This window comes from Lotus japonicus, chromosome 2 (assembly GCF_012489685.1).
Source record: "Lotus japonicus ecotype B-129 chromosome 2, LjGifu_v1.2".
Taxonomy (NCBI): Eukaryota; Viridiplantae; Streptophyta; class Magnoliopsida; order Fabales; family Fabaceae; genus Lotus; species Lotus japonicus.
This window is the reverse complement of record NC_080042.1, coordinates 28,305,796-28,321,261: the sequence shown is the minus strand read 5'-3', so window position 1 is coordinate 28,321,261 and position 15,466 is coordinate 28,305,796. Positions and strand designations below refer to the sequence as shown.

General features: G+C 37.9%; 1 long non-coding RNA gene across 1 annotated transcript; it reads left to right on the top strand.

Moving 5' to 3' along the window:
• Positions 1-12,334: 12,334 nt before the first annotated feature.
• On the top strand, positions 12,335-13,380 carry LOC130737870 (uncharacterized). The gene is made up of 2 exons (XR_009019007.1): positions 12,335-12,516; positions 12,612-13,380. It is a non-coding gene; the product is annotated as an uncharacterized LOC130737870 (long non-coding RNA).
• Positions 13,381-15,466: the final 2,086 nt, after the last annotated feature.

Below are 15,466 nucleotides of genomic sequence, written 5' to 3'. Positions count from 1 at the left end.
AACTCATAAGACATTAAACAACCTCTAAATCTTCAAATAATGATAACAAACTCGAAAGGAAGCTTAGGATGCAAATCTTAGTTTTGGAAAACGAGAAGTGTCGTCGGATCCAAGTGTTGAGGAGATTGTAAGTTCTGAGTATGTTGATACTCCTTCGCTCTTTGAGCAGTTTGTTTAGCCATCCAAGGGATGTGCCGAGAATCTTCACTGAGGCGTGAGACCTTCTGGAAAGCATGGATCTTCACTGGGGCGTGAGACCTCGTGAACAGCATGAAGCTTCACTGAGGCGTGAGACCTTGTGAATGCGGGATATTCCACTGAGGCGTGAGACCTTGTGGAAAGCATGGATCTTCACTGAGGCGTGAGACCTCGTGAACAGCATGAAACTTCACTGAAGCGTGAGACTTCGTGCAAGTGTGTAAATTCACTGGGGCGTGAGACCCCGTGAAACCATAAAACTTCACTGAAGCGTGAGACTTTGTGAATGTGTGAGACTCCACTGAAGCGTGAGACTTCGTGAGAGCATTGATGACCCGAAGAGTTATCGTGAGTGGTTGCACTCATTTTATGATTATTGTATTTTGTCGCAGAATCGACTTTTACCTTAGGGCATTCTTTTTAGAGACAATAAGTTAGCTAGAATTCGTGGCGACGTGTCGATGAGGTCGGAGACGTTGTTTGGCTAATCACATTGCATTCATGCACACATAGGAGGTTAATACACGGCGTGATACTGGACCTCGGTGGATTCCAAAATGGTCATAAGACCCGGATTTCCGCGAAAGAGCGTTTGTAGACGACTCTTAGTAGCAGACCGAAATGGCAGACCTTCGGGTTTACTGCTGATCTGACTACCGTTGTTGTTGGAGTAAGAGGCACGCGGGCAGAAATGGTCCCACCGTTGCTGGTGCTAGGATTGATCCGTTGATGTCCATCCGTTTCCGGAATGCATTTGGTTAACTGGGTTAACCGCCATCTGCATTTCATGCAACATGCATACTGACTTAGTTGCTGAGTGTGATTGATAATTGTTAATTCTATTTGATGCATGCTATTTGTTATTACTGTCGTTACATTCATTGTGGAATATGCAACCCTAGGATGTTATCCCTAGCTATAAGCCTAAGTGGCTATTCTATTATCTGTATCTACCGGTGCTATTATTTACGTAATTCTTTGGAGTTGACCCTCGCGTCTTCTGTGTGTGCTTTGGCGAACTACGCCCTTTGTCAGATGTCCATGGCGGACTAGATCATGATGGTTCACCCTTCGGGGGGAACTAGGGTTGAGATGCTGGAACAGGAGCGCATCGCGGTTGCGAGAGGAGGACGGATGGTGTGCATAGACTTGATCGTTCTGGATTCAGATTCGGACGATGATCATGCTAGCATGTAGGTTTTAGTGCTGGTGTGAGCTCCTCGAGATGGGATTAGTGTAGGAGTAGAGTCCTAGCTCTGACCGTCATTGTTTTCTTTGGGGACAGGGTAGTTCCCACCTATAGCTTTTTGTGTGGTTTCTTTACGGGAATTACAGAGAGTTGGTTGGACTTAGGAAGTCTTGTTTTAGGCCGATGGGCCAACTTATTCTCATTTTTGAAGGTTTGTGTTGCGGACACTTAACCTTACCTTTTGGGTTGTACATATTGCCTACGGGCGCTACTTTTCTTGCTTTCCGTCACTGGAGGTTTACTCGTGACGTGGTTAGCTACTTACAGCGGGGGCTGTAATTTATATTGTATATTACTTCTGTTGTCTTTCGCAATTGCGTTCTATTTATTTCAGTCTTGTTGATATTATCGACGGAAAAAAAATATTCACGTTTTTCCGCATTAAGTTTATTTTTGTTACTAAAGTGACGCCACCGAAATCGGGGTGTTACAGAATTCGCCACCAACGGGGCATAACTAACCGTTATTCCTCACATTTTGGTAGTCCACGAATAAACGATATAAATTGCACCATATGGTCAGCATATTCCAATAATAATTGCATGTTCCAAAATAATGTGCACAAGTATTCACATAGCCTAAGATTAACCATTTAACCACTTAGCAAGTATGGCATGTGAATCAAGTTATTGCGGTAAAACATAACCCTGTCCTATCCACTAGGAAGCAGTAAGACAGAAACCAGTAAACGGCCGAAGCCTCTCAGAAAACGGAGACACACGTCTCATATTAGTTTCACACGGCCGAAGCCTCAAAACATTTTCTCCAGTCAAAGCGATAAAGAAACATAAATAAGAAAGTCGAAGTTATCGACGCCTAAAGCATTAGCTAGCAGTGTAAGTTGTCCTTACCTCCAGTTCTTCCAGAATCACAGTGTAAGTCACACTCCCAAGCTTGTTCAGTCAAGTCTAAGGTTTCCACAAACGAACCTTAGAGCACAAAAGCAAAATCAATCAAAATAAGTCGATACACTCGAAACAATACTAACTAACGTTAAACAAAGCTCAAGGAGCTTCAGAGTACCACATTTAGGCACGAATGGAAAGGCTTTTCTCGAATGGATGAGTTTTAACTCGATTCAAGTTTTGTACAAAAACACTTTATTCGCTAAAACGTGCATAACTCGAGCTACAGAACTCGGAATGACACGAAACCAGAGCCAAAATTTCGACAACGGAGAGAGCTACGCTATAGCTCAGGCCATACAGACCCAAAAATTATTTTTGGACATGGTACCATAGCAAATAAGTTTCGGCCATTATCAAAATAGGGTTTCCCGAACTTTTTCTTCGATCTAATTTAATTCCTAGGTATTCTTAGGCGATATCTAGGCCAGGGAAACTATCAGAAAAATTATCGGGTCGAAAACTAACACAGGGGTATTTTGGTCAGTGTTTTTAGCTCAAAAACGCAAAGTCGGAATTTTGAGAAATAAATTTGATGAGCGTGTTCCTAACGACATTTATGACAACTAATCCTACTGACACTAAGCTCAGTCGAGAGTTTTAAGTCTAAAGGACGAAGCTTTGGCCAAAAATGGGTTTTTCGAGCAGAATTGAAACTCGGCGGCAATTCGGCGAGATTCAGCAGAAAACAACCGGATATTCATGCTCTTGGGCATGTAGGCAATAAGTTTAGACACTGAAATCAAGTTATTTGGACAGTTTTACAAAAAGCTCAAAACTTTGAGCACAGAAAGACATAGAGAAAAGCGACAGAATTGACGATCAGAAGTAAGGAATAGCATCTATACCTCGATGTCTACGCGTAGCAACGAACGGTGCAGCGATCGGGCAAGAAACGGCGAAAAAAATTTTCTTCCTCCTCCTCCTATGGTGCTCGCGGGTTTGGGTTGAAATGGGTGAAGGGTTTTGAAAAATTTTCATTTTCTTACTATTTATAGGTTTTGGAAAATGCGGAAAAATGAAAATTTCGCGATTCCGATTTTTCCTGCGCATTCCTCCGTGAATTCTAAGATAGGTTCTGGCGACAGAATTCCAGAACTCAAAACAGGTCTCTTGGAATTAAAGCAAACGATCCAAAGTCGGTGTAAATCGATTTTACCCGAAAAACTACTTTTTGCAGTTGATGGCGGATGAGAAAACTTCGTTCTGAAGAAAGATTCAAAACATCGACAGAAATAGGTGTACGCGAGTGAAATATTCGTTTAAAGCTCCGAATAGAAAAAGTCTTCATCGTCGGTTGATTTTAGGGTTCTTGAACTATCAGGGCTTTAGTTTCGGCAAACCTCCGAGAACTGGAATCGGACGTTCGTACATCCCAGGGTTTCGTATCGAAACACTTGTCGTGGAAAGGAATAAGAGAAATTCTTATATTTCTATGAAGATTTTTGGAATTTATTCCTATAGTGTTCCAAGGGTTAAATTAATCGTTTCCTAAGGTTCTTGTCCTAAGCGTAAACGAATAATACTTGCGTCATAAGTTTCGTCGATTCGAATCTTATCCTTAACCTTCTCGTGAAATGTCTCCTCTATCCATTTATTCCATTTAATAAACGTTTATCCAGTTTTCTTAATTCACGTCACATCGAATTTATTCGTGAATAAGAGATTTCACTAATTCATTCTAAGCTTAAAAACTTGGGTCTCACATAAGGCGGTGAGAATAGTACATCTGCTTTTGTTGACTAGTTGACTCTTGATCTTGGGCGACGCTTCATGTTGGAACTTGTGAAGCAGAGTGATTAGAGTCAGAGTGAAGCTTGGATCCTTTGATCTTCAGAACTTCTGCTTCTGGACCGTTCACCTGAACTTCTGGTCTTCAGAACATGAAGTACTTCAGATCTTTGAGAGCCCGCTTATCCTTTGACTTCAGAGCTTTCAAGTCTTCAGCTTATGGATCGTTCATCAGAACATCTGGTCTTCAAAGCCTCAGCACTTTTGTAAATTTTGGGGCAAAAATAGGAATTATATTTACTTTTGGAAAAAAAAATCAATGATGCATAAAATTTAAGAAAATAAACATTTATTTAATTTAAAACTATTCATTTTATCGTCACAATTATTTTATAATAAAAAATTTTATTTAATTTTTTTTTAAAAAAATATGTGTTTTAATTTATTTAGTATATTTTTTTTAGTCCCGAAATTGTTTTTAAATTCAAATTATATTAAAAAAAATATTCAAATTCAAAATAGAATTCGAATTTGGATTCTTTAATTTTACTTTAAATTTGAGAAATGTAATTAAGTCTATTTATTAATTTTAGGAATTAATTAGAGTAATTAATTTCTCATAATTTTTTAATTAATTATGGGTATTTAAAAAATTAAATTTTTATTTCGTTCGAAAATTTAAAATTGGTAAAAAAATTGATGCTGGAAATTGAATAAAATCAATAGTCTTTTGATTTACAAATATTAATTTCAAAAAAAAAGGATTTACATGTTGAGAATTCTAAGTCTATAATGACGACATATGATACTTGTCATAAAAAAAATTATGTATATTCCAATGATCAAAGCTGTCCAACTCCATCTACCACTGAAAAAGAAAGAAGAGATGAAAATGGATATTTCTAAATCACAACATAAATTTAGCGTTGCTACGATGAAAGTAATTGTAACATATCTATAACAATTAAAGACATTTGTCCGTACAAACAATGACAAATTGACAATCTTTAAAATAAAAAATAAAAAAAATCATATAAATTATTTTATTACAAATATACTATTTTGTCACATCATCTGAAATTTGTCTTTTTTTAACTATAAGTATGCAAATGATTTTTTTCATCTTCAAAACTTGTTTCTCAAGAGAAGAGGCGGTTTCCTCCGCTTGTCTCATTCGATGCTCGTTTTTTGTAGCAAACTCTCCATCATTTTCTCTATTTCGGATTTTAAAGTATCAATATCTTGTAGTGAACTGTGAACCAATATTTACAGAGTGAATCACCATTTTGGTCCCTAAGAAAGTAGGCGTCGGTCATAGTAGTCCCTAAAAATTATTAATGGTGAAAAAAATCCCTGAAAGTGTTGACGTCGGTCATAGTAGTCCCTATCTATGTTTGGTCGTTAGTCCCTGGGACGGAAAGTGCTCATGTGCCACGTAGGTTTCAATTTAGTCCCCGACGTTATCAATTTAGTCCCTAGGTAATTAAATTTAATCAAAATAATGAGTTAAAATAATAAAAATACAAGAATAGAAAATCTTAATTAAAAAAATAAAAAATAAGCCAAATAGGAAATTCTAATAAGCACAAAGATATCTTTGTTTTCCGGTTTTTTTGTTTTTAGAAAAAAAATCTCAAAATAAACAAATTAAATATTTTGTTATTTCTGAAACTCAACCTACTTCAACCTCGTGAAGAACCCAATCCTCCACCCTCCTTCTCCTCCCTCCCCTTGTCCTGAACATTGCATAGAAATCAGATCTGAGGAGCTAAAACCTAGATTGAAAACCTTTGTCATGCACGGCCTGAAAACAAGGACAACCCCAACACAACAACAAACCCAGGAACTCGAACCCCACCATTGCAGACCCACCCACATTCGCCACCCTCTCCTCCACTTGCTCTGATTCAGTCCAGAAGGAAGCACAAAAGAAAGGAGACGAACCAGATCTATAAATGCTCAGGAACATGAAAGCAAAAGACACATTGTAATTCGTAGCCGCCGTCGGCAGTGGAGGGCGAGGTGGCAAGGGGGGAGGATCTGGATTTGGTGTTCAAAGACCCACCCATCGAAACTCCACCCCCACACGGATGACCGCCGCCGCAGAAACCTTCACCGATCTGGTGGGCCTCAATGAAGGTTGCATCTTTGCAAGATTTTGGTGGTGATTCAGCCATGTTTTCCCAGATCTGGTGTGGCACATCCTGCAAATGTCATGCCTCTCTCTCGAGCCTCGTCCTCTCGATCTCCCTTTCGCCCCACCACCACGTCGTTGCCATGAATTTTCTGGGTGTTGGTGAAGGAGGGTGGGTGATTGCGGTTGCGGGGGGAGGGAGGAGAAAGAGAGGGGGTGGGTAATCTGGGTTGCAGTAGGAAGGGAGGACAAAGAGTACGGTGGGTGATTTGGTTGAAGATGATGATATTTTTTAAAAAAAAATATATTTTTCAGAAAATAAAAAGAAAACAATATTTTGAATTTTCAAAAAATAGAAATTACCTGGTACCTGCTTATTTTTTATTTTTTTAATTAAGATTTTCTATTTTTGTAATTTTATTTTTTTAACTCATTATTTTAATTAAATTTAATTACCAAGGGACTAAATTGATAATGTCGGGGACCAAATTGAAACCTACGTGGCACATAACTTGACACATGGACATTTTCCGTCCCAGGGACTAACGGCCAAACATAGATAGGGACTACTATGGCCGACGTCAACACTTTCAGGGATTTTTTTCACCATTAATGATTTTTAGGGACTACTATGACCGACGCCTACTTTCTTAGGGACCAAAATGGTGATTCACTCAATATTTACAACATTTTCTACCATTGTTATAAAAATGAGAAATGAATAAAAAAGTGATAAATAATATTTATACATATATATTATAGGGAAAAATATGCTATTAGTCCCTGAACTATGGCCGAATATTGGTATTCGTCCCTATACAAATTTTGCGATGAAAAAAGTCCCTAAACTTGATAAACCTAGAGCTTTTCATCCCTCCAGCCAGTCAAAAGTCTAGGTGGCACGCTGACCTGTCGGTTTGAGCTTAAGTGTATTTTTTATTTTCATTTTCCTTTTTCTTACTTTATTATTTATTCCTAAATCCCCAAATTGGTTTCTAGGGTTCACAATCAGAAACGAAGAAGGTTAGGACGAAGACAGAGGCGAGGATACGGAGGCGCAGACGATGGCGGGGCAGGCGGAGGCGACTTGGAAGGCGGAGGCGACGAGGCAGGCGTAGTCGACGAGGCAGACAGAGGCGACCCGGATTTCTGCAGCTCGATTGAGAATGATGTCTGGTTCATCTTCAAGGAATTGTAGCTCTGCATCCTTCAGAGAATCAGAGTGGTGCTTTACACCTCTAAAACCAAGTGGAATCCTGGGAGAAGACTCCACAGGTTGTACATATTTCATATGCTGCCCTTTGCTGTACATTTGGCAGCAATGAATTTTTTACAACTATACTAGATATAATATGTTGCTGTCCATTATGATTGCAGGGGGAGGAATCGATCATATCATGATTGCTTGCCCGATTGCTGCTGGTATGTGGGAAAGCTTTGGCTAGGAGTGAGTACGGTGCTACCGAGAGGGTGTAGAGATCATCTGCAGCAGCATAGACATCCTGATCTGAATGAGAAACAAAATACGGTACTCCGGACTACTTGGTATGCAGTGGCTTGGACACTATGTCTCACCGGAATAATGTTATATTCAATGGTGGAGGAACGCAGGACTTATCACTGTTTGAAGGAGCACAGTTAAAAGCATGGCAGTGGCTCTATAATAGAGTAAAGGGGTTCAACTGTTCTGTATATGAGTGGAGGGTGCAGTCTGTTATGTGCATTGGAAATATTTGATTTTAGCTGCCATGGACTGTCAAGATGTATCAGATTGAAGATCATGGGTTTCTTTTGCTTTGTAGTTTTGGTTGTATTGGGCTTTGGCTGTGCGCATTGGAGAAGTCTTATTTTATTGAGGGACAAGCTATCAACAAGGCTGTAGGATGCATTGTTCTTTTCTGCCAAGAGCACCTCTGTTTTGCTCTGGCTTGTTTTCTTTTATTATACCTTTGTGACTTTTTGCTCTATTTTGAGCTGCACTTGTACATTTTCTCTAGCACCTCTGGTGCTATTATTTATACTATTAATTAGCTTATCCAAAAAAACTAGATATAATATGCTTGCTGTCGTTTTCTTTATAATGCAATTCTGGTGATTTTTGAAACAAAATGCTAATGCAATTTCCATCTTTGGTTGTTATACAGCTTCCCACAGGTTGTGATTATTGTGCTGGTCACAATCCTTGTCATGGGAAAAAAATGTTTGGTTTAGTTAGTAGTTATTTCTTGTTTTGGGATGTTGTGTGGTTTACAGAACAAGAAATAACTACTAACTAAACCAAACATTTTTTTCCCATGACAAGGATTGTGACCAGCACAATAATCACAACCTGTGGGAAGCTGTATAACAACCAAAGATGGAAATTGCATTAGCATTTTGTTTCAAAAATCACCAGAATTGCATTATAAAGAAAAGTACAGCAAGCATATTATATCTAGTTTTTTTGGATAAGCTAATTAATAGTATAAATAATAGCACCAGAGGTGCTAGAGAAAATGTACAAGTGCAGCTCAAAATAGAGCAAAAAGTCACAAAGGTATAATAAAAGAAAACAAGCCAGAGCAAAACAGAGGTGCTCTTGGCAGAAAAGAACAATGCATCCTAGAGCCTTGTTGATAGCTTGTCCCTCAATAAAATAAGACTTCTCCAATGCGCACAGCCAAAGCCCAATACAACCAAAACTACAAAGCAAAAGAAACCCATGATCTTCAATCTGATACATCTTGACAGTCCATGGCAGCTAAAATCAAATATTTCCAATGCACATAACAGACTGCACCCTCCACTCATATACAGAACAGTTGAACCCCTTTACTCTATTATAGAGCCACTGCCATGCTTTTAACTGTGCTCCTTCAAACAGTGATAAGTCCTGCGTTCCTCCACCATTGAATATAACATTATTCCGGTGAGACATAGTGTCCAAGCCACTGCATACCAAGTAGTCCGGAGTACCGTATTTTGTTTCTCATTCAGATCAGGATGTCTATGCTGCTGCAGATGATCTCTACACCCTCTCGGTAGCACCGTACTCACTCCTAGCCAAAGCTTTCCCACATACCAGCAGCAATCGGGCAAGCAATCATGATATGATCGATTCCTCCCCCTGCAATCATAATGGACAGCAACATATTATATCTAGTATAGTTGTAAAAAAATCATTGCTGCCAAATGTACAGCAAAGGGCAGCATATGAAATATGTACAACCTGTGGAGTCTTCTCCCAGGATTCCACTTGGTTTTAGAGGTGTAAAGCACCACTCTGATTCTCTGAAGGATGCAGAGCTACAATTCCTTGAAGATGAACCAGACATCATTCTCAATCGAGCTGCAGAAATCCGGGTCGCCTCTGTCTGCCTCGTCGACTACGCCTGCCTCGTCGCCTCCGCCTTCCCAGTCGCCTCCGCCTGCCCCGCCATCGTCTGCGCCTCCGTATCCTCGCCTCTGTCTTCGTCCTAACCTTCTTCGTTTCTGATTGTGAACCCTAGAAACCAATTTGGGGATTTAGGAATAAATAATAAAGTAAAAAAAAGGAAAATGAAAATAAAAAATACACTTAAGCTCAAACCGACAGGTCAGCGTGCCACCTAGACTTTTGACTGGCTGGAGGGATGAAAAGCTCTAGGTTTATCAAGTTTAGGGACTTTTTTCATCGCAAAATTTGTATAGGGACGAATACCAATATTCGGCCATAGTTCAGGGACTAATAGCATATTTTTCCCTAGAACAAATTACATCCATTTGAATGTGAAAAGTTAGGAAAATATTGTTTGTGATAAACAACCCTTGTATATGTTGAGATGAAAATGTATATATAAATGATTGATTAATTAATTTTATAATAAAGTATTTTATCTTGTAATTTGTAATTTAAAAGTAAACTCTAATTCTTATTAGAACTCTCAAGTCTCAACAGCTCAACTGATCTAGGTGTGGATTAATATTCTTATATTGGCAATAAAATCACATACTAGATATTATTGATTTTAGTTTACTTAAATCTTTTTTTTTTTGAAAACAGTTTACTTAAATCTATCTTATAGTTACTTGTACTTTGAAAATGTAAGTCCGGTTGTTATGATGAGAAGGGAATCAAGGGATTACCACAATCATTAATATATCATATAAAACCTAACCATCTTAAGGTATCACATAGTACCTTTTTCCTTTTTCCTAACCACTAGACACTAGTTAGTCTTTGTGAAACTACTCCTATCCATAAACTCTGCTATCACCGAGACACAATCACTTTGAATTCAATGGGTCTCATCAAGCAACTCATGCTGCGATGGAAACACAACAATGGCAGCTATCACTACTCTTATTCCAAACTTTGCAATACAATTGACCCTCCTAATTCTAAACATCCATACCTACCTAGGGGCGTGTTTTTATCCATGTTGGACCCCAATGCGAGCGGTTCACAGTTCCTGTGCGCTTCCTAAACCTCCCTATCTTCCACGATCTTTTTGAGAAAGCTGCGGAAGAATTGGGTCTTGAAGGCACCATGGGATTGGTACACATTCCTTGTGAAGTGGCTTTCTTTGAAGAAATCATCAAGCGCCTCAACAAAGATGAGCATCAATATGGAAATTTTTCTTTGGAAGATTTTGCTAATATGGTTTCATATGCTTAGGGGTTACGTTATTTTTCACTGAATGTCGAATCTGAATTTGCAAATGAATACAAGAAATTTTTAGTTTAAACTAAACGTATATTGTACACTAGGGTTTTCATCTTAATGTTTTTAAATTTGTCATCTCACACTATTTGACTATTTGTTGTAATTGATTCAACCAATGTGGATCCTGATTGGTTCAAGTAGTATATGTTAAACTTATGTTAATTAAAGTCTCATGTTCAGATTTTGTAAATAGAAAAATCTCGCTTGGAGAGTGTTAGTCTCACTGTGACAATGTAAAAACGTTTTTTTCTTGGTCAAATGTAAAAAAGGTTCAATCATCAAGGGACAAGATGAGAATGTAACCCAATGAAAAGGCCAATCAGAAAAGCCCAAAACCACCAAAGAGCATAAATCAAAAGTCCACCAAACAATACTCTAGCTAGGCCCAAAAATCTATACAAACTGCACAAAAAAAGTTCCCAAACATAAGTCTTAAATTCTTCCACGATACACCAATAACTTCTATGTCATTGCCTTTTTTTTTAAACAAGTCATTGTCGAAGTATAAAAATTAAGAGCAGTGCTAAGTGCTATATGACACGACTGATTTCTATCGTGTCATGCACGAAATGCATTTTCTGGCGGTTTCAAACCGCCAGAAATGCATAAATGCCTCAAATTTCGAAAACCCAACTCGTAATTTCTGGCGGTTTTAACACTACAAGCGGCTTATAACCGCCACAAATTGACTTCGTGCATTACACGAGAAATCTGTCTCGTGCACTATGACATTTTCCAAAAATTAAATCCGGTTAATATTAACATGAATTATACCCTAAAAAAATATTATTATTAATTATTAAGTTCGCACGTACTAATGTTAGAGCATCTTTCTTTGTGACATGTCATCTGAAATAAAGTTTCTTAACTGTTGCAGAAAATGAAGTTTCTCCATGTGGCAAGCAACTTTGCTCCAAAGTTTTTTTCTAAAAAACTTTGCTCAAAGTTTCTCTTCCAAATTTAATGATTAAAAAATAAATAAAAAAACAAATAAATATGTAACTGAATTTACAAGAAAGTAGTGGGGTATATTGTGGGGTCCATTTAAGAAATTTTTTAGAGTTACTGTGTTGGAGTAAAAAGTGAGTAGAGTTGATTAAAGTGGTTCAACTGATGTGACATTACTAAAATTTAAATTAGAAACTCTAATGAGTTTCTTGGATAATAATGGTTTTACACGCGCGAGCTTATAACAATAAATATCACCATATCTGCTTTTATCTTAATAATATATAAATCTCATCCACCAAAGTATAGAAACTTAAATGACACATGTTTTAACTCTATTGGTGGTTAAAATGAATTTCCAAATGTCTTATTCTGATTGGTCCACAATTGATGACTTCTCATTGATCCAATTTGATGACTCAATAAATCAATAAATTAATAAATTCAAATAATTGAGTACACAATCAATAGATTAAATCAAAAGATTCATTTTCACCTAAACCTAGCAGAAATCTTAGGGGATGAATGAATGAAGGGCTTGGGATACTCTTATTTACAAATTTCCTCCTCCCATTTCCGTTTCACCTACCGATCTGATTCACTATTTCTTTCGTTCTGCGATCTCTGCTCTTTGTTCGTGGTTCTTCTATTTTCTCTGTGCTATCAAGTTAGTAGCTTTCATCAATGGTGTTGTTTTGTACATCTAATGCTTCTGTTTTCCTTCCCTTTTTTTCTTTTTACTATTTTTATTTTTCCTCCTAGCCTGTTATGCTTTGATCTAAAATTTCGTCCTCTGAACTTGAATTCAAGCAAACGACAGGTTCCCTTCCTAGCCCTTACTATCTTTGACTTTATTTTCTATATTTCAACGATTTACAATCAAAATTGAAGATTTTGTTAATTTTTGTTGCTAGATTTCATGATAAAAAAAATTGTGTTTTGGAATATGATAAGATAGTAATGTCTCAGAGCAAGTGGATGATAACCCTGACTCCATGGATGAAAACAATATGTCCAATGGAGTTTATGAAATTTCTCCGTTCAGGGCCATGTGCTTCAGACTTTGAAGAAAAATCCTGATCTATAGCTTTGTGGAAGCCTGATTCTGTTTAAGAATAAAATGGAGCAGTATAAGTTGTTGGATTGTATTGGAACAAACACTCATTTGGAGACTGAGCAAGAGGTGAATTCAATGGATTGTTAGTTATGTGGATGAAAAAATTATCAACTCTTTGTAGGTGGTCAAATCGAATGGGGGGTTTGAGTTTTGTTGGCGAGGTATGGTTACTTTTTCTGTTTTATGTTGTATTTAGGGGCTAAACTTTTATTGGCTTTCAAGATTTTGATTTATCAGGGGCAACGCTGCTATATCTTTGTTCTATCCTACTGCAAGACATGTCAGCTAGAGGTGAATTCGGTGATTCTGCACTGTTTGAGAATCTATCTTTGTAAATCAGGGGCAATGCAATGTATGTAGAAAGATCACAATTCAGTCTTGGTATATTGTTTATTTGAATTACATTGTTGCTGATTGAGTTTGCCACCGGGCAAGCAAAGGTGCTTGTTAGAAGTCCCACATTGGCTAGAGATAGAGCATAGATAGCCTTTATAAGGGTAGTGCAAACCTCAACTCTTGAGCTAGCTTTTGTGGTTGAGTATAGGCCTCCCAATTTCTAATATGGTATCAGAGCCTATCCTAGATCCATTTGTTGTGGAGACCACCCATATTTGGGCCACCCGTTGTTGATCCCACGTTCCAGTCTGTTCAATCCTGGACGTGAGGGGGTGTGTTAGAAGTCCCACATTGGCTAGAGATAAGGCCAATCAAGTGTTTATAAGGGTTGTGCAAACCTCAACTCTTGAGCTAGCTTTTGTGGTTGAGTATAGGCCTCCCAATTTCTAATAGTGCTCTTGGACAGGAAGATACTAAGAAGAAAGGGTAATGGAAGTCTCTATCCCTTGAATTACACTTTCCAACTACTCACGACATCTATCTATCTATCTATAAAGGGAGAGTTTTTGCAATCTTGAGGGCAACTTTGTCATTCAATAATTATTACACTATAATCTAATTGTTTACATGGATATTTAAGTAAAAATACACATTATTTTCTAAAGATGCAATCACAGCCGTCCATTCCATTGCAACCTCTCATCTTCTGTCAGTTTCTTCTATGCCTTGAGAACACTTTATGACTTAACAATGCATTGATCTTTCACTATTCTAATTGTTGCAACTTTTCTAATTTAATGATTTTATGACTTTTCATTTTTCAAAACTCCTCTTCATAATTTCAATTTATTCTAAAATGAAAAATATTCAATAATTGGATTGAGGAAGAGAATGTAAGATCAAGATTTGGTCATGTGGTACAACTCTATGTTTTGATGATAACAAGTATTTATTTGTGGATGAACAACTATGATACTCTAATGTTTGTCTTGAGTGTTTTGACAAACAGGTTCTGATTCTGACACCAGAAGATATATTCATCAGAGGATCTGAGGATCAGAGGATCTGAAGATCAGAGGATCTGAAGATCAGAAGATCAGAGGATCTGAAGATCAGAAGATCAGAAGATCTGAGGATCAGAGGATCTAAGGATCAGAGGATCTGAAGATCAGAAGATCAGAAGATCTGAGGATCAGAGGATCTGAAGATCAGAGGATCTAAAGATCAGAAGATCAGAGGATCAGAAGATCTGAGGGTCAGAAGATCTGAAGACCAGAAGCTCTGAAGGACCAGAGGCTCTGAAGGTCCAGAAGCTCTGAAGGTCCAGAAGCAGAAGTTACGAAGGTCAGAGGATCCTAGCTTCCCTCTGACTCTGATCTCCAAGCTTCACAAGTTCCAACACGAAGCATAACTCTGATCAGAAGTCATTGGTTAAAGGCAAATGTCTCTATCAAGAAGTACAAGAGCAGTGTACTATTCTGACAAGCCTACCTACCAAGGTTCAGCCACAGCAGGTTCTGGAAGTTCCAGAAATGCCCTCCAACGGTCATATTCTCTCAACAGAAATATCCTTTGCACCTTGGACTATTTAAGGCTGAAGAAAAGAAGAAAGAAATAAGAGAGAGAAACCCAGAGCTGCAATACAAGAAAAGATTCAAGCCTCTACTTTCTTCATCTGTTCTTATTTAGTTTACACTCAGCTTATTTAGAAGCAAACCTTTGTAAACACCAACCTCAAACAGTTGTTTGATTTTCCTTAAGGGACCGGGTAGGTCAGTATCCTTAAGAAGACTAAGAGAGTGAATCTTAGTGGTGATTCCTTTAGGAGATCAAGGTTGATCGGATCCTAGAGAAGACTAAGAGAGTGAATCTTAGTATGAACTAAGTCAGTGTATTGTTAGTCACTTGTAGGTTTCAAGTGCAGTTGTAACAATTATCTGATTAGTGGATTGTCTTCATTCTAAGAAGGAAGAAATCACCTTAACGGGTGGACTGGATTAGCTTGAGGGATTTATCAAGTGAACCAGGATAAAATACTTGTGTGCTTCTCTCTTCTCTCTATCTTTATCCGCTGCACCATCTATCTTAGAGAAACCGAAAAGATTTACTTTAAATCTTAAGGGGAAAGTTTTTATATTGAAAACGCTATTCAACCCCCCCTTCT